General features: G+C 42.7%; 1 protein-coding gene across 8 annotated transcripts in view; it reads right to left on the bottom strand.

The window, feature by feature from the left end:
- Positions 1-19,041, bottom strand: part of RAI2 (retinoic acid induced 2) — an 83,777-nt gene that overhangs the window by 22,170 nt on the left and 42,566 nt on the right. The window contains exon 1 of one of the 8 annotated variants that reach the window (XM_073356442.2): positions 6,544-6,688. The exons of the other annotated variants lie outside the window; for them this stretch is intronic. The gene's annotated coding sequence lies outside the window, so the exon portion shown is untranslated. Of the gene's footprint in view, positions 1-6,543; positions 6,689-19,041 lie in introns of those variants that run through there. 8 annotated transcript variants of the gene reach the window in all.

Below are 19,041 nucleotides of genomic sequence, written 5' to 3'. Positions count from 1 at the left end.
TTATACTGTACACTCTATACATACATACTGTATATACATACAGTACATACATCTGTGAGTGTTATATGAAGAGTTCTGGGGAACTTATATTTAGCTATAAACATAGATCATTTAAAGGCCTAAAGAACTAACTGCAGTCAAAGAAAAAAGTTACTTTACATAGCATAAAAAAAGAACCGAGGCAGTACATTTTACATTTTTAAACAAAGCTTCATGAAATGACAGGGTATGGCACAGTCAAGAGACACTGCAGTGTTTAAACTCCGTAAAAAGCATAAAAACAAACTTTCCTAAAAATAAACTTAAGAAATGTTCCATTGTGAAGTTGTGAAGGCTCTCCGTGGATAAAGGCTCCCCACTCAGCCTAAATTAATCATCCTTTTCTTGTCTTTGAAGATCCTAAAATAAATCTGACGATCCATGCATACACTACACAGCGTGTTCAAAATCTGCAGTAAACAGCACAACAAAGAGCTATCAGTAGCTCAGCAACACACACACGCACAGGACTGTGTAGTTTGGCAGTTTCGTTTATTTAACAACAATGCTTTTCTTCCCACTTAAAAAAAATAAAATAAAAAAAGAAAGAAACCTAAACCCGGCACTCACCTCCTGCTCTAGAGCTAGACGACAGTAATATGAACCAGAAAACTTATTAATAAGCTGCAAAGAATAAAAATCAAAGCAACTTTAAATTTATTTTGACAAACGAATCCCTTATCTTAACTAAGCGAATGTTAATAAGCTTAATAAGAAGTGCGGAGATCTTTTCCCTTTAATGAGCCTAGAGAAATTTTTGCATATTTCTTAAAAAGAGTTTCTCTCCCATATAGGCAGTGAGCTCACTGAATGCTCTCTCCCCCATGGAAGCTACCATATGCAAAACTTCTCTTTAAGATCTCTTGATACAGTAGTACAGAAGAAAACAAGAAGGTGATGCTCCTAAACTGTTCCATCCTGTGATAACTGCCATGGAAACTTGTCTATATTTAAGTCTGTTACCATGGGGAAGTAGAAAAGCACCCCAAATTTACAGTTCCAGGTACGTTAACCTGCATTTTACTGCCTCAAGTTATATCTGCATTATTGTTCATGCATTTGTTAGGCTGAACAGTTCAGGAGGTTTTCTCCCTTATTTGTTTCAGTCCTGTTTCTTACTGAGATAAAATGAAGTTAAATGTAACTCCACAATTTGACATCTTAGCCCTGGTCTACACGACGAGTTTAGGTCGAATTTAGCAGCGTTAGATCGATTTAACCCTGCACCCGTCCACACAATGAAGCCATTTCTGTCAACTTAATGGGCTCTTAAAATCAATTTCTCCCCGACAAGAGGCTTAGGGCTGAAATCAACATCGCCAGGTCGAATTTGGGTTAGTGTGGATGCAATTTGACGGTATTGGCCTCTGGGAGCTATCCCACAGTGCTCCATTGTGACTGCTCTGGACAGCACTCTGAACTCAGATGCACTGGCCAGGTAGACAGGAAAAGCCTTTTGAATTTCATTTCCTGTTTGGCCAGCATGGCGAGCCCATCAGCAGAGGTGACCATGGAGTCCCAGAATCACAAAAGAGCTCCAGCATGGACCAAACGGGAGGTACTGGATCTGATTGCTGTATGGGGAGACGAATCCGTGCTATCAGAACTCCGTTCCAAAAGACGAAATGCCAAAATATTTGAAAAAATCTCCAAGGACATGAAGGACAGAGGCTATAACAGGGACCTACAGCAGTGCCGAGTGAAACTTAAGGAGCTTAGGCAAGCCTACCAAAAAACCAAAGAGGCAAACGCCTGCTCGGGGTCAGAGCCCCAGACATGCCAATTCTATGATGAGCTGCATGCAATTCTAGGGGGTGTCCCTACCACTGCCCCACCCCTGTACGTGGACACCTGCAAGGGGGGAGTCTCACGCAACAGGGATGAGGATTTTGGGGATGAAGAAGATGAGGAGGAGGGGGAGGTTGAAGATAGCGCACAGCAAGCAAGCGGAGAAACTGTTCTCCCCGACAGCCAGGAACCGTTTATCACCCTGGATCCAATACCCTCCCAACCTGTGCTCCCAGACCTTGAAGGCGAAGAAGGCAGCTCTGGTGAGTCTACCTTTGTAAATATAATACACGGTTTAAAAGCAAGCGTGTTTAACGATTAATTTGCTCTGAAGACTTGGGATGCATTTGCGGCCAGTACAGCTACTGGAAAAGTCTGTTAACGTGTCTGGGGATAGAGTGGAAATCCTCCAGGGACATCTCCATGAAGCTGTCCTGGAGGTACTCCCAAAGCTTTGCAAAAGGTTTCTGGGGAGGGCAGCCTTATTGCCTCTGCCATGGTAGGACACTTTACCACGGCAGGCCAGTAGCATGTAGTCTGGAATCACTGCATAAGAAAGCATGGCTGCGTGTGGTCCCGGCGTTTGCTGGCATTCAAGCAACATCCATTCTTTATCTCTCTGTGTTATCCTCAGGAGAGTGATATCATTCATGGTGAAGCGATCATCCCAGAGAATTGGGTGTGCGTGTGTGTGGGGGGGGTTGTGCTGCACGTTAACCCGAAAACATCAGCCCCTCCTCTTAAGTGGCCAGTGTGACTTTTTCAATTTTAATCTCCCTTTTATTCCTCCCACAGCTGCAAATGTTTCAGTGCTGTCACTAGCATTTCCGTCCCAGAGGCTAGCGCAGATAAGAAGGTGAAAAAAAAATGCACTCGTGGTGAAATGTTCTCTGAGCTTATGCAGTCCACCCAAACTGAAAGAGCCCAGCAGAATGCGTGAAGGCAGACAATGGCAGAGTCCAGGAAAGCAAAAAATGAACATGAGGACAGGAGGAACGTGCAAGAGGATAGATGGCTACAGCAACAGAAGAGGTGGCGGCAGCACGATGAGAAGCGGCAGGAAGCAATGCTGAGGCTACTGGAGGATCAAACTGATAGGCTCTGGCATATGGTTGAGGTGCAGGAAAGATACAGACCACCCCTGCAGCCCCTGTGTAATCAACTGCCCTCCTCCCCAAGTTCCATAGCCTCCTCACCCAGATGCCCAAGAATGCGGGGGGGGCCCCCCTCCGGGCACCCAACCACTCCCCAGAGGACTGTCCAAGCAACAGAAGGCTGGCATTCAATAAGTTTTGAAGTGCAGTGTGGCCTTGTCCTTCCCTCCTCCCCTCATCCACCATCCCACCTGGTGCTTCCCTCCTCCCCCACCACTCCCGGGCTACCTTGGCAGTTATTCCCTTATTTGTGTGACAAATTAATAAAGAATGCATGAATCTGAAACAACAATGACTTTATTGCCTCTGCAAGCGGTGATCAAAGAGGGGAGGGGAGGGTGGTTGGCTTACAGGGAAGTAGAGTGAACCAAGGGAGCAGGTTTTCATCAAGGAGAAAAACAACTGTCACACCGTAGCCTGGCCAGTCATGAAACTGGTTTTCAAAGCTTCTCTGAAGCGCAGCGCGCCCTACTGTGCTCTTCTAACTGCCCTGGTGTCTGGCTGTGCATAATCAGCAGCCAGGCAATTTGCCTCAACTTCCCACCCCGCCATAAACATCTCCCTCTTACTCTCAAAGAGAGAGTGTGGAGCACACAGCAAGCAGTAATAACAATGGGAATATTGGTTTCACTGAGGTCTAACCGAGTCAGGAAACTGCGCCAGCGTGCTTTTAAACGTCCGAACGCACATTCTACCACCATTCTGCACTTGCTCAGCCTGTAGTTGAACAGCTCCTGACTACTGTCCAGGGTGCCTGTGTATGGCTTCATGAGCCAGGGTATTAAGGGGTAGGCTGGGTCCCCAAGCATAACTATAGGCATTTCAACATCCCCAACGGATATTTTCTGGTCTGGAAAGTAAGTCCCTTGCTACAGCTGTTCATACAGACCAGAGTTCCTGAAGATGCAAGCGTCATGTACCTTTCCCGGCCATCCCACGTTGATGCTTGCCACACCACTGAAAAGTACCCCTTTCGGTTTATGTACTGGCTGCCTTGGTAGTCCAGTCCCAAGATAGGGATATGAGTTCTGTCTATCGCCCCACCACAGTTAGGGAATCCCATTGCAGCAAAGCCATCCACTATGACCTGCACATTTCCCAGAGTCACTACCCTTGACAGCAGCAGCTCAGTGATTGTGTTGGCTACTTGGATCACAGCAGCCCACACAGTAGATTTGCCCACTCCAAATTGATTCCTGACTGACCGGTAGCTGTCTGGCGTTGCAAGCTTCCAAAGGGTTATTGCCACTCGCTTGTGAACTGTGAGGGCTGCTCTCATATTGGTATTCTTGTGCTTCAGGACAGGGGAAAGCAAGTCACAAAGTTCCATGAAAGTGCCCTTACGCATGCAAAAGTTTCGCAGCCACTGGGACTCATCCCAGACCTGCAACACTATGCGGTCCCACCAGCCTGTGCTTGTTTCACAGGCCCAGAATCGGCGTTGCATGTCATGAACTTGCCCCATTGCCACCAGGATGGCCAAATTGCCAGGGCCTGTGCTTTGAGAGAAGTCTGTGTCCATGTCCTCATCACTCTCGTCACCATGCTGCCATCGCCTCCTCACTGCTTTTGCAGGTTCTGGTTCTGCATATACTGCATGATAATGTTTGAGGTGTTTACACTGCTCATAACTGCTGCGGTGATCTGAGCGGGCTCCATGCTTGCCGTGGTATGGAGTCTGCAGGAGAGCAGAGTGGCAGCGGAAGCGGTTGTTCAATGACGATGGTTTGGAGACCTAGTGCACCGTCTGCTGCCAGGACACAACAGCTGAGCGGGCTGCACGCTTGCCATGGTATGGCGAGACAAGAGCAGCTGAGCAGAGTTGCAGCGGAAGCGGCCCTGCGAGACCACCAGGAGAGCAGAGTGGCAGCGGAAGCAGTGGCTGACGACCCACAAGGTGGATTCAAGAGAGCAGGAGCCCATGAGAGACAACATGGAGAAATTCGCTATGGAGACAAGAGCAGGAGAGCAGAGTGGCAGCGGAAGCGGTGGTTGGATGATGACCGTTAGCAGTCCTACTGCACCATCTGCTGAAAGCAATATGGCGCTCGCATGGAAAAAAGGCGTGAAACGATTGTCTGCCGTTGCTTTCACGGAAGGAGGGACGACTGACGATGACATGTACCCAAAACCATCTGTGACTATGTTTTTGCCCCATCAGGCATTGGGAGCTTAACCCAGAATTCCAATGGGCAGTGGAGACTGCGGGAACTGTGGGATAGCTACCCACAGTGCAACGCTCTGAAAGTCGACGCTAGCCTCGGTACTGTGGACGCACTCCGCCGACTTAATGCGCTTAGTGGGGACACACACAATCGACTGTATAAAATCGCTTTCTAAAAATCGACTTCTATAAATTCGACCTAATTTCGTAGTGTAGACATACCCATAGGGTCTGATCTACAAATGCTTATGCAAATGAGTAACCTAAAGCATGTAAGTAGTTTCCCTGACTCAATGAGCCTATTCATGAGTGTAAATTTACGCACATGTGTAAGTGTTTGAAGGATTGGGGCCATAATGCACAAGCTAAAAGGGAATATAATAAATCAAAGCTTGGCGAAATTTGATTTTTTATAATTTTGACAGATTATATCAATATTTATTTTTAAGCATTTTTTCCAATTTGTATCCATTTAGATTGGAAATTATGGGAAGTGCCTAACAATTATTTAATGACAGTAGATGTTGAGATTCAAAAAGTTAAAACTTAAAATACAAATTGTCAAAATCACGTCAAAATATACAAAGTAAATAGACTTAAATCAAACTTCAGTAAGTTCTCAAGTAGCATTTTTCTTACTTTGCCTATATGTACATTTTGATTATTATTGATGGAATATTTTTTCATTGTGAAATCAACATTTACCAATAAAAATCTAATCCTTCCAAGCCCAAATAAAACACATCCAACGGCTAAAAACAATGACCAAGACAGAAAAAAATAAAAATTAAATTATGATCTCACTGTCCTCTCCTGTGACTTAAATCTTTGTATTGGGATGTAGGTATCACAGTGTGTTACACTACAAATATGTGAGTGGCCAATATTTTAAGGCTGGCTGAATAATAAGACCATAATTTATCAAACTTTTATTTTAGTAGCAAATTACTCTGTTATTTTCCCCTCTTACTCACCTAGTTTCTAGAACTGAGAGAATAATTTATGAATATTCTTATTTCATTACATTCTTTGAATCAAACATCCACATATACAGGGTGCTGTGTTTTTTGATTATTTGCCCAGCTCTAGATAAAGCAAATTAAATAAAAACAATTATTGAGATTTTTGCTTTCCAAACAGAAAAACCCATCAGTGATTCAAACTGTAACAAACGTGCTTGAACTAACAACAAAATCATGCCAGCCTGTTTTTGGAAAGTAAAGAACAAACATTTCTAAAAATAAAGATAATGCAGGTAACAGCACTTGGCAAGTTCAAGTTTTCAAAAACCAAAACCTTCCTGTTCATGTTAGTAAATTAGAAAAATCCAGGAAAAGCATCTCTTTTTTTAAAGCTCTGTTCTGCTCTGTTTTTAATTGTCACTTTCAAATTCCTTACCTACTGTATTTTCCACCCGTCTGGTTGCTTCTCTAAATGTTGGCACGCAGAAATGCATTTTGTATCCTTGGCAAATTAGGTCAGATTTCTCTGATTTTTTTTATGTATTTTAAAACAGAAATTTCTGTGGTTTCATGGGAAATGATGATCTTGTAAGGGCAGAAGACGACCTTCTATTCCTCTACCAAGTTCAATTGACATTGAAAAATAGGGAACACAGGGTGAAAATTACACTACAGACGTGATGACTTAGTATGCCATACATACAGACTCCAGGAGGGAAACAGGGATAACTGCAGGAGATGAAAGTATAAAACATCATAAAAACCCCACACTGCTGCCTTAAAATGTTACAGGGCTGGAGGCAGAGGACATAGCTAGACAGCGAAAGAAGACCTCATGTATCATAATCTGACACCTTGGAGAAAAGGCTAGGGATATCTTTAAACACGCTCAAATACTGTTTTCTATGCTGAGTCGTGTGTGTCTCTATTATGTGGAAAATATTTCTGGCACTGCTTGAGGGTTCTGGCTTGTTAGCAACAGAGATGCAGAACTGTGAGAGTGGGAACTGCAAAGGGGAAAGAGGGGGAGGCGCTGTGTGTTTTTAAATTATGTTAAATGATAAAGTAGGGGTTGTATTTTTTTTTCATTCTTGTCTCTCTTGCTAGTGGGCAAGGGTGAATGACAAAACCTCCAAGGGCAGCTATAAAACTGATAAGAATCGTTTTCATTTCACAGCGTTGCCACCTCTCAATTTTATGCCAACTCTCTCAGCGCTTGCAGTCAGGGGATTATGGGAAAAATGTCAGCTTTCTTTTTTAAAAAGAAAAAGGATGCTTCTAGCCCTTCAGGTTGTGGAGAAAGGCTTGAAAATGTGACCCCTAAGGCTCCAAAAATACCAGAAGGCCAAGCAAAAGAACCCCAAATTTATTATTTTTACAATCTCATGATTTTGGAACGCCTGGGGTGGGGGCTCCTGTTGTTCCTGCTTGGCAAAGCGCTAAGCAGGGGCATGCATTGTAGCTATTCATGCGTGGGGTTGGGAAGGAAGGAAGAGGCAACCCCTCATCAAAAAAGAACCACAGGCTGGGGCAGAACAACAGACCAACTTTCATAACATCTGGCAGAAGCCAAGAGGACAGGGGAGGAGTAGAACAGTGGACATCACTCAACTCTACCTTAGCCCTGCAACAGCAGCTAGGAGTCAATGGAGCATCTAAATCAGTGTCTACGGAGAGTTCTCTGGCAGGAGTCCTGGCAGCAGCAGGGTTGGCCTTCTCTGCAGGGTTTTGGTTTTGGTCCTTGTTGGCAGTCTTCCCCCATCTTTTGCATCAGTCCCTGGCTAACAGGAGTCTGGTAAATTTTTTCAAGTCCTGCATTAGAGGTATGCTTAAATGCCCACTGAAGGCAACAGAAAGGGCCTGATCCAAAGCTCCCAAGTCTATCTGTGTATTTTCAATTCAAGACAGTACATCAAAGACAGCAGAGAGAAAGCAAGCTCTCATATACAGGTCTATTTAAGGGTTTAAACACTGGCCAGGTTTGCCAGAACTGGATAATGGCAGCAGCCCCCAAAATCAGAACTGCATGCACACAGATTTAGAACGGTGAAAAGGCACAATCTCAAATTCTGCAGTCCTTATAACATGATGTGCTCTGCCAACATTTTTCTCCTACGCACATTAACTGTAAAGCTGCTAGAAAACTAAACCTATGCTCTTCCTCTCCTTTACACACATGTGGAAAGATAGCTTGCTTATTTCTATGACAGTTTGTTCTTATGTACGTGAGCACAGCAGAGAATAGATGTAAAATGTATTCTCATATTTCACATCATCATATAAAACAACATGCGAACAATACATAGCCGTCTGACAAACATTGTTTGGGTTTACGATGTGATAGTAGAACTATCCACTGTATCTATCAAAAGTAGAACTGTCCACTGCACTGTTTATAATATTTTTCCCTTCTGACCTACAAGCCAATCCAACTAGACAATTGCCAATATCAGAATATTCACTTATAGAAATCAAAGGATTTATTGGGGCACTACAAGTAACAACTCCAGCAAACACATGCAGGACTAAATCTTCCTATAAACCTCCTGACCAGATACAATGATGTAATATCAAAACAAGACAGCAACTTAATCCTAAAATAAAGATACAGCACTACCTATCGGTGGAGGTGCGGTCTACACTAATCATTACATTTTATTTAAAATGTGTATATGTACTGTGAATGCAGAGTTGAAGAGATCCAGGAACCAAAGGAGAATTTTTTTAAAAGGACCATCTCCCCTTTAGACTGTACTCCTTGCTAAGGGATCCAAAATGTAATTGAAATTCGGAAGAGTAGCTCAGCTACTTTTTCCAACTTTAATGCTAATACTCATATATTTCTCTCTGCATAAAATTGGAGTGGGTTAAAAAAAAAGACTTCTGGGAGAAACCAAGACACTAGGACCTGCCACATGGACACTACACAATACCTCAACATCATAAATTTTATCAAGACTACCCATTACCAGAGATGAATTATCTGTACTTGCCAAGGGACTGAACTTCTCCCACAACACAAAACCTGATACTATACTAACATGTGGAGGACTAAAATAATTTTTTCTCCAACTCTACCACAAAAAATTCTTTCACAACAAAGATGACACCACCCACAATTACCACGTTCCCACTGACAAGTCATTAAAAAAAAAAGAATCACCTGACTAGACACCCTCCAACAGACAAAACCATTCAGTTGATCGTTACATTGATTACTTCAGGCAAAAAATAACTGACAGTAAAATCCATAACAAACATCACATCCACCTCCATCTCCATCTCTCCATCTTCACCTCCACCAAAGCTATACAGTCCCTGAAATCCAACCACCAGCTACTCATCAAACAGCAGACAAAGGAGGCGCCATCATAGTCCTCAACCATGACGACTGTGTCAATGAGACTAACGGACAACTCTCTGACACCACCTACTATAAAGACCTCAAAGAAGACCCCACACCACAATTCGCACAGGACTTTAAAGATATCATCTAATCCTTCCGCCAAACAACTCCAAGAGAAACTTTACAACATTATCTGTTAGGAACCTAGCCAGGAACCTTCTACATGTTTCCCAAGATACACAAAAAAGGGAACCCAGGCAGACCCATCACATCTGGCCATGGCACTCTTACTGAAGGACTATCTGGGCTCATAGAAAACATCTTAAAATCATTCACCACACAAAGGCCAGCTCCCTCCAGGATGCAACTGACTTCCTCCAGAAACGCTGTAACATTAACAACCTCCCTCAGATCATCATCCTTGCCATCATAGATGTCACCTCTCTATGCACCAACATCCTTCACAATAATGGCTTCACTGTCTGCTTCAAATATCTACAAGACAATGGACAACCCTCAGATATCCACACAAAACATATCGCTACACTCACCCATTACAACTTTACATTCCCCATATACCAATCTCTTCCTGACCCATCTCTAGAAAAAAATACTGGAAAAATGCACCACAAAACCAATGATATACCTAAAATACACTGATGATATTTTCATCCTCTCGACAAACGACCTAAACTCCGTCATAAATTTCCATCACAACTTCAACTACTGCCACCCACCCATCAAACTCTCTTTGGAATGCTCCCACACCAGCATCAATTTCCTAGACATCGTGATTAGCTTCAACAATGGAACACTACAGACATCTATATACAAGAAACCCACGGATCAGCACACCTACCTTCACAGATCCAGTCACCACCCCAGACACGCCAAGAAATCTGTTAGCTACAGCCAGGCACTCAGATAATTCAGAATATGTTATCTGGAAGAAAGTCCAGGATACACACCTTAAAACACTTAAAACAATCTGCACAAAACAAGGACATTCCACCAGAGAGGTAGATCAGATCATAGAACAGGCCACCCAAGTACCTGAGAGAACCTGCATCAAACAATTACAGCTCATACCTGCTGGGGGCCACATCTTGAAAAAAAATCTTTCATAAACCCCCTCTTCTGGCCTTCAAACAAACCCCCAACCTCACCAAGCTCGCCACAGACCAGGACACACCAATTCAAAGCAACACCAGATCCTGTCATCACAACAGATGCAAAACATGCAGACGTATCTCCACGGCTACAATGATCAACACCCCATACAATACACCTTTCAAGATCCATGGGTCCTACACGTGCCTCTCAGAACATGTGTTGTACCTCATCCAGTGCATCAAATGCCCCAACTGTGTGGGTGAAAACAGACAATCACTATGCTCTCAAATGAACTCACACAGAGAAATGATAACAGACAAAACACACTATCACTCCTAGGCAAACACTTTTCACAAAACAATCACTCTATATCTGACCTCTCAGTCCTCATCCTCAAAGGAAACCTGCACGACACCTTCTAAAGACGAGTATGGGAGCTTAAATCCATAACTTTGCTAAACACTAAACATCATGGACTCAATGGAGACACTGGTTTTATGTCTCATTAGAACAATCTATAACTCCTTAGTCTATTGACAGCAGAGATGTTAACTGCCCACCTCACCCTGAATGGTCTCTTGCACCATGTGTTAACTTCTTATGCTTAACAATCTGTTCCAACTTGTATTTAATTGTGACACTCTAAATACCATTCCCAGACTTGAACAGCTGTGTAGCTCAAAAGCTTGTCTTGTTCACCAACAGAAGTTGGTCCAATAAAAGATATTATCTCACCCACCATGTCTCTTTCATTAAATAACCCTTAAGATTTAATTTCATAGAATAATTTTTCAGTGTTCATGTCACAGATGGCCTATTTAATGTACATATTATAAAGCTGCAATTTAATACGAGTGAAATCTTAAAATTTCCTCTTACCATCTACCAAGCTTCAGTCCCAGAAACTGATTTGATTTCACTTACTGGTTTAATATTTAATTTATTTTTGTTTGTTTTAATGTAAAATAAAACTCACAGCACTGAAAATAGACCTAGGTTAAATACTGCTAGGTTCCCCCTGGGATGGTGATAGGAGTTAAGTGCATAGGACCATGCAATGATGTATGTTATTTTATAGGAAACTACATGTTAACTACATGGAAATCCCATTTAAAAGAGTGGTGATTAATTCTATCATGTCAGCACTTATGTGCCATGAGATGGAACCAAAGAATTTGTCTCTCTAAAGCCATTATCCTTCTAGTTTACCTGCTTGTATGCACCACATCTTGCTCCTTATCTCATTATTAATTATTTATAGAACATCCAAAGTGTGCTAGGCATTTTACAGAATAAATTTAAAGAGTGTCCTGCTGTGAAGTGTTTTGCTTAGAATCGTAGGCCTCAATCCTGCAATTTGAGAGTGCGTGGGCACACTAATCGGGCTCCGCACAGGCACAGCAATGCGTCTGCACAGTGTCAATTGTTGTGGTTAAGCTCTTTTGGGACAGGACTGCCTTTTCTGATTATGGACCAAGACTCCACTGTACAACCAGGTGTTACCCCAATACAACCAATAAAATGAAAGGATCCAAGGATCAAAACTGGTTAAAAGACAGGAAACAAAGGGTAGGAATAAATGGTCAGTTTTCAGAATGGAGAGAGAGGTAAACATTGGTGTCTCCCTAGGGGTCTGTACTGAGACCAGTCCTATTCAACATATTCATAAATGATCTGGAAAAAGGGGTAAACAGTGAGGTGGCAAAATTTGCAGATGATACAAAACTACTCAAGATAGTTAAGTCCCAAGCAGACTGTGAAGAGCTACAAAAGGGATCTCACAAAACTGGGTGACTGGGTAACAAAATGGCAGATGAAATTCAGTGTTGACAAATGCAAAGTAATGCACATTGGAAAACAATCCCAACTATACATATAAAATGATGGGGTCTAAATTAGCTGTTACCACTCAAGAAAGATCTTGGAGTCATTGTGGATAGTTCTCTGAAAACATCCACTCAATGTGTAGCAGCAGTCAAAAAAGCAAACAGAATGCTGGGAATGATTAAGAAAGGGATAGATAATAAGACAGAAAATATCATATTGCCTCTATATAAATCCATGGTATACCCACATCTTGAATACTGCGTGCAGATGTGGTCGCCCCATCTCAAAAAAAATATATTGGAATTGGAAAACATACAGAAAAGGGCAATAAAAATGATTAGGGGTATGGAACGGCTTCCGTATGAGGAGACATCAATAAGACTGGGACTTTTCAGCTTGGAAAAGAGATGACAAAGGGGGAATACAATAGAGGTCTCTAAAATCATGACTGGTGTGGAGAAAGTAAATAAGGAAGTGTTATTTACTCCTTCTCATAAACACAAGAACTAGGGATCACCAAATGAAATCAATAGGCAGCAGGTTTAAAACACGCAAAAGGAAGTGTTTTTTCACAGAATGCACAGTCATCCTGTGGAACTCCTTGCCAGAGGGTGTTGTGAAGACAAAGACTATAATAGCATTCAAAAAAGAACTAGATAAATTCATGGAGGATACGTCCATCAATGGTTATTACCTAGGATGAACAGGGATGGTGTCCCTAGCCTCTGTTTCCCAGAAGCTGGGAATGGGTGATCGGGGATGGATCACTTGATGATTACCTGTTCTGTTCATTCCCTCTGGGGCACCTGGCGTTGGCCACTGTCGAAAGACAGGATACTGGGCAAGATGGACCTTTGGTCTGACCCAGTATGGACGTTCTTATGTAATGTAACATTATGTGGGACAATAACAAACAAGGTGCTTGATGGGAAAGAAGGTGAAGACAGACAAGTCCTGTACTGAACTCTACATGGGCAGATCCTTGTGCCTACACGGAGCTCAGTGCAGGATTGGAGACTTACACTGTAAGCTTTATTCAAGAACAATGTGTTTTCTTTTAGCTTTGTGCACCATCCACCCAATGAAACTATGGCAGGATAGAAATAACTAACAACATTAATCAGTACTTCAGAAGCCTAAAGAGCAGTACAATTGCCAACCCTAAGTGCTCAATGTTCATGAGTCTGACCACAAAGAATGATGAAAATTGGTTTTTAAAAAAGAGTGAGATCTCAGAAAAAAATCTGGGGCACTTTTTATTTGCCTTCTGGTATTTGAGCCTGGAGGGTTAACGTTTTCAAGCTTTCTTCCACCACCATGAAAGTTAGAAACTTTCATTCCAAAAAGTTGAGATTCTCAAATAAGCACATGACTCTAGCAGCTGGGATTACCAGAAAAACACCAAATAGCACGAGATTCACAACAACACCATGAGAGCTGGCAACAGTGGACATGTAGGATTTTCTTTTAGTACAGGGGTAGGCAACCTATGGCACACATGCCAAAAGCGGCACGCGAGCTGATTTTCAGTGGCACTCACACTGCCCAGGTCTTGGCCACTGGTCTGGGGGGAGCTCTGCATTTTAAAATTTAATTTTAAATGAAGCTTCTTAAACATTTTAAAACCCTTACTTACTTTACATACAACAGTAGTTTAGTTGTATATTATAGACTTATAGAAAGAGACCTTCTAAAAACGTTAAAACGTATCACTGGCACACGAAACCTTAAATTAGAGTGAATAAATGAAGACTTGGCACCCCACTTCGGAAAGGTTGCCAACCCATTTTAGTATGTGCAAAGCACTATACATAAAAGCAAAATTATAAGCCCTGATTTCAGTAGAACTGCAAGGTGAGTAAATTATAGCAGAATTTGGACCAGAATAGTCTTTAATAGTCCTCAGAGCTCAGGAGCTATAGTTACAGGGGAGAAAAATAGCTTAAGCCTGTTGCTCAGCCTCACTAATACCGTTGCCAGTATTAGCCTGGGTTGTTCAGTCTTCACTCCAGCAGAACTCCTATGGAAATTAGTCAGTAAAATTCTGATTTCAGTTATACCAGGATACACTGGGAGTAACTCCACTGTAGAATTATTCTGATTTACACAGATATAACAGACCAAAAACTGTTCTAAGGATCATAGAATCATGTCCACACATTGAGTGTGTCTACACTGCAGTCAGAGGTGTAACTGCAGTGCGTGTAGACATACCCAAGCTAACTTTAATCTAGCTAGCGTGAGTACCAACAGCGGCAAAGCCAAGGCAGCAGAGACTTGCTCAGGTAGCTAGCCCATGCTGAAGTACTCAGGGTCCTGTGTACACTTGTGCAGTCCATGCTGAAGCCCCCACTGTCATAGCTTCACTGCTATTGGTACTCGTGCTATCTATATTAAAGCTGCAATCATAGCTCCTGATATCAGGTAGACATATCCATTATCAGCTATCTCACCTATTAAAGTCATCCTCCCATAAAAGGTCCTCTCTCTCATAAAAAATTATGAAGATGCACACTGACAAAAGCAAGAAAATACAACGTTAACACTGGCACCCCTCATCTGACGGGGATGTTTTATTTATGTGCATTTGGGATGGGGTTTTGGTGTGTGTCTTGTTTTTCATTTCTGCCCCTGTTCCGATATTTAGCAGGCCTTGTTGCTTACATTTACTCTGTGTTTAACGATCCAGTGGCTTTCATTTACATGGGTGCCCTATAAATACAAATTGTATTATTTACCTGTCCTGGGGGGTTGAGGGCAAGTGCTTTTTAATTTTAAAAACATTAAGGGATTCTTCCGCACCCCCCCACCACCACCCTCAAGTTCTGTAAGTGGCTTCCTGGCTGAAACCTCACATCATCTTCCAACCTGGAATCTTGTGGGGGATTCATTAATAACCCTGCAAAAATAAGGCCTTTATCATGTCGTTATCGACATCAGTTAAAAGTTAAAGAACCTGCAAATATTTAAGTGAACTACAGTCAGAATACTCAGGCTTGGTTGCCTAACTTTAGGCACCTAAAAAACTGGCCCAAATTCAGTCACGCTTGCCTCCCCAACTTCCCCTCATTTTGGTGCCTAGGCACCTGAACTGGAAAGTTCTGGCTCATCGGTGTCTTTTTCCGATGATGTACTGAATGCCTCAAACAGCAAAAGGAAGAAGGGTATTCAGCTCACAAATAATATTAAATTAATGCTTTTCCCTTCATTTCAGTTTCTCGGAAGCTCTGTTGGACACCCCACCATGCACCAGGTTGCAAGGTCATCACAGCTACAATTTGAGTCCCACTTGTGTATGGAACTAGCATAAGATACGTGCAGAGCCCAATGAAAAGTGTGCAGCTGTGTCTGAATATGCCCGGGGGGAACCAGTTATATTCAGTGATGGTTCTGGGGGACCACACGCTAGCAAAACCTATCCCTGGACCACAAGATAGATGCAGTGACTCTACCCCTATCTGGAGCAGCTGGGGATATCACTGGGGAGGTACTGTGCATGCAGAACTAAAGGGATCGACGTACCCAAGAATATTTAAAGAGGCTATGCTCCCCTTTACATTGCACTTCTGGCTAATAGATCCAGAACACAAGCATCATCTGGGAGCAGAGTTGGACAGATAGGGCTAAAAATTCTGCCCCTAATTCTACCCAGCAATCAGATTGCTAGGAGAGTCCTCCAGGTGATCGCATTTCCCATCATCTAACGGGGTAGACACCAGTTTGGGGGTTTGGTTCCAGCCCTCTCTTCACCTCTTTAACCCTCTCCAGTCACCCTGGTAACTACTCCTTTGGATCACACAGGGGTTATCAATTGATGTGCATCACATCTTTTCCCTTCTTTCCTTACAGAATGTAAGCTGCGCAACTCATATTCCCCTCCACTCCCTCACCAATATGTAACATTCACCATCCTTTAAGCAGCCTTTAGGCATTGGCACCTGGTATATTATTTTACTTTATATCGGAGATCTATTATGGAACATGATATGAATGCCATGAAAAGTCAATCTAGAAATACAATTTCGGGGGGATACCAGCTAATAGCAGAAGTCCAGGACTCAGACCACGCATCAAGTACTTCTTTAATAAGGACTCCTCAACCCCACTTATGTATGTTGCTTTATGGATCCGTCAAGGTTTTCATATGTAGGCTATTAACTACAAAGGGGATTGCAGGGGAAGAAAATCATTACAGCAGCACAAAATTGCATATTATTGATATTATATTGACTACATAATATGTTTTCAGAAGTACTTCATGCATAAATAATGTAAAGCAGTAGGGGAGTTTTTTTAAATCTTCATATTTCATCTTTTTAAAATATTTTGTTTTAGAAACAGTTAAAATATTTTCCTACTTCACAGACTAATAATCTGCAAAGTTTTGGGTTTACTATTATATATTATATGGTAGTGTAGTGGCATGCCAAGAGTCTACAGCAGTGGTTCTCAAACTAGGGCCACGACTTGTTCAGGGAAAGCCCCTCGCGGGCCAGGCTGTTTACCGGCCGCGTCCGCAGGTTCAGCTGATCGCAGCTCCCACTGGCTGCGGTTCGCCGCTCCAGGCCAACGTGGGCTGCGGGAAGCGGTGCGGGCCGAGGGATGTGCTGACCACCCTTCCTGCAGCCCCAATTGGCCTGGAGCGGCAAACTGTGGCCAGTGGGAGCTGCGATCGGCCGAACCTGTGGACATGACAGGTAAACAAGCCGGCCCGGCCCACCAGGGGCTTTCCCTGAACAAGCGGTGGCCCTAGTTTGAGAACCACTGGTCTACAGGCAGTGATCCATTTTGGGGAAGAGGGGAAATTGCTTTTTTCTAATTTAAAAATAAATCAACCCAATTAATTAAATTATTTATTTTTTAAAAGATTTGCCCCTCGTCTGAGACATTGGTCTCTGCTTCCAAGGGCAAAGTAGATGAGGCAGACAATGAGTACTGAGATAGGAACAGAACATTTATCTGACAATTTTCAATCTGTAATGAATTTTTATAACCAAATTAAAAAACCCTCAACAACTGTGTTTACAATAGGGACCGTGGCACACCCCAAACTATAATGGGGATAGCACATGCTGCTGTGTTTCCAGATGCATTTTCCCTGGCTCAGCTCCATTCATTTACAATTCTGATAACTGGATGAATTAGTCGGCAAACAGGTACTGTAAGAACATGATGAGTTCGAAATTATTGGAGTTCATCTTGCTACTCCCTAAGGTTCAGGTACCCTCATATCTGTAACATGTTCTAGCTCTCGCTATTTCAAAGCCCTAAACCACAATGCTATAAAGGACAGATATATTGTAGCTACGTTTTCCAAAAGAACGTAGAAACCACTTTTTTAGTTTAGTACAGCCTAAAATGAAAAATAGCAATTTGCTTAGCCTGCAGTAGGCAACACATTTGATCTGAAGCTGAAATACCGTATGGAAATCTGACATATTAAGCATGACACACGGAGGAAGAAAATAAATTCACAGACTGTAATTACTGCTGAGTCACGTGTTGCATACATTTTGTCAGGTTCCTTTAACATAACAGAGTGACTCAGAAGTTAACAGCCTCCTTGTTCAGATTTTGAGTTCAAACAGCGAAACTGAGCAGCTGATTTTGAAAAATCTCCTAAAGCATTTACAAGGACATCCACTGAAATCAACCTTCCCTTGATGTCTCTTTCAATGTACTGAAGACCCCATTTGGAGCTTGATAAATAAATACTCAGGGACAAAAACTGCTCCGAGCTGCTGGCACAAAGACCCAGCAGATCAAGCTTCTTAAGGATTGCCCTTGCAAAAAGGGGGTCCTCTGATGAAGAGGAGCTGAGAGATGGGCACTTATGTCATTCAGCAGCTGGCACAGACGTCAAGGCTGGTTGTCACAATGGTACCTGGCTGTTGTTGGCAACTGGCACAGGAAGTTGCTCTAATTTATAATGGGGATGTAACTGGCTCTGGGATGGACCCAGGACTGAAGGAATGCAAACACATCTTAATGTCACATTTTACTCCCCACCCACAGCTAAAGATCTGGGTGAAATCCTGGTTCCACTGAAGTCCATGGCAAAATTCCCATTCAGTGGTACCATGATTTTATCTCTGGGCCTTTGGGCCAGATTATTCACAGTCTTCCTGTCATTTGTATTAGTACAAAGTGGTTATAAAATGCTAACAAATCAGGATGACCGCATGTTAAACTCATATAGGTCCTAACCCTGCAACTGGATCCACGTGGATGAACTCTCAAGCTCTTGTGGAGCCCCACTGCCCTTGTCTACACTAGGAAAAATTGGTGTGTTTTTCAATAAGATCGCTAACACAATGTAACATCCTAGTGTCATCAAGGCAAGGTGTAGTTTTACCTTGATGTAGCTGATTGAGGTGAACCGCAGGGAGCAAGCCTACCGAGGAAGGATGGTTCAATGGTTAGGGCCACCCCGATTCAATTCTCTGCTCCATCACAGCTTCCTGTGTGACCTTGAACAAGTCACTTAGCCTCTCTGGACCACAGTTCCCCAGCTGTGACCAAGTAATAATGGTATTTCCTTAGCTCACAGAGGTGTTGTAAGGAGAACTCCATACAGAGTTGCCACTCTAATTTCACAGATGGTAAGCTTGAGGATAACTTGATCCCATTTAGAATCTAAGGAGTTTG

Source organism: Lepidochelys kempii, chromosome 1, assembly GCF_965140285.1.
Source record: "Lepidochelys kempii isolate rLepKem1 chromosome 1, rLepKem1.hap1, whole genome shotgun sequence".
Taxonomy (NCBI): Eukaryota; Metazoa; Chordata; order Testudines; family Cheloniidae; genus Lepidochelys; species Lepidochelys kempii.
This window is presented reverse-complemented; position numbering and strand designations above follow the sequence as displayed.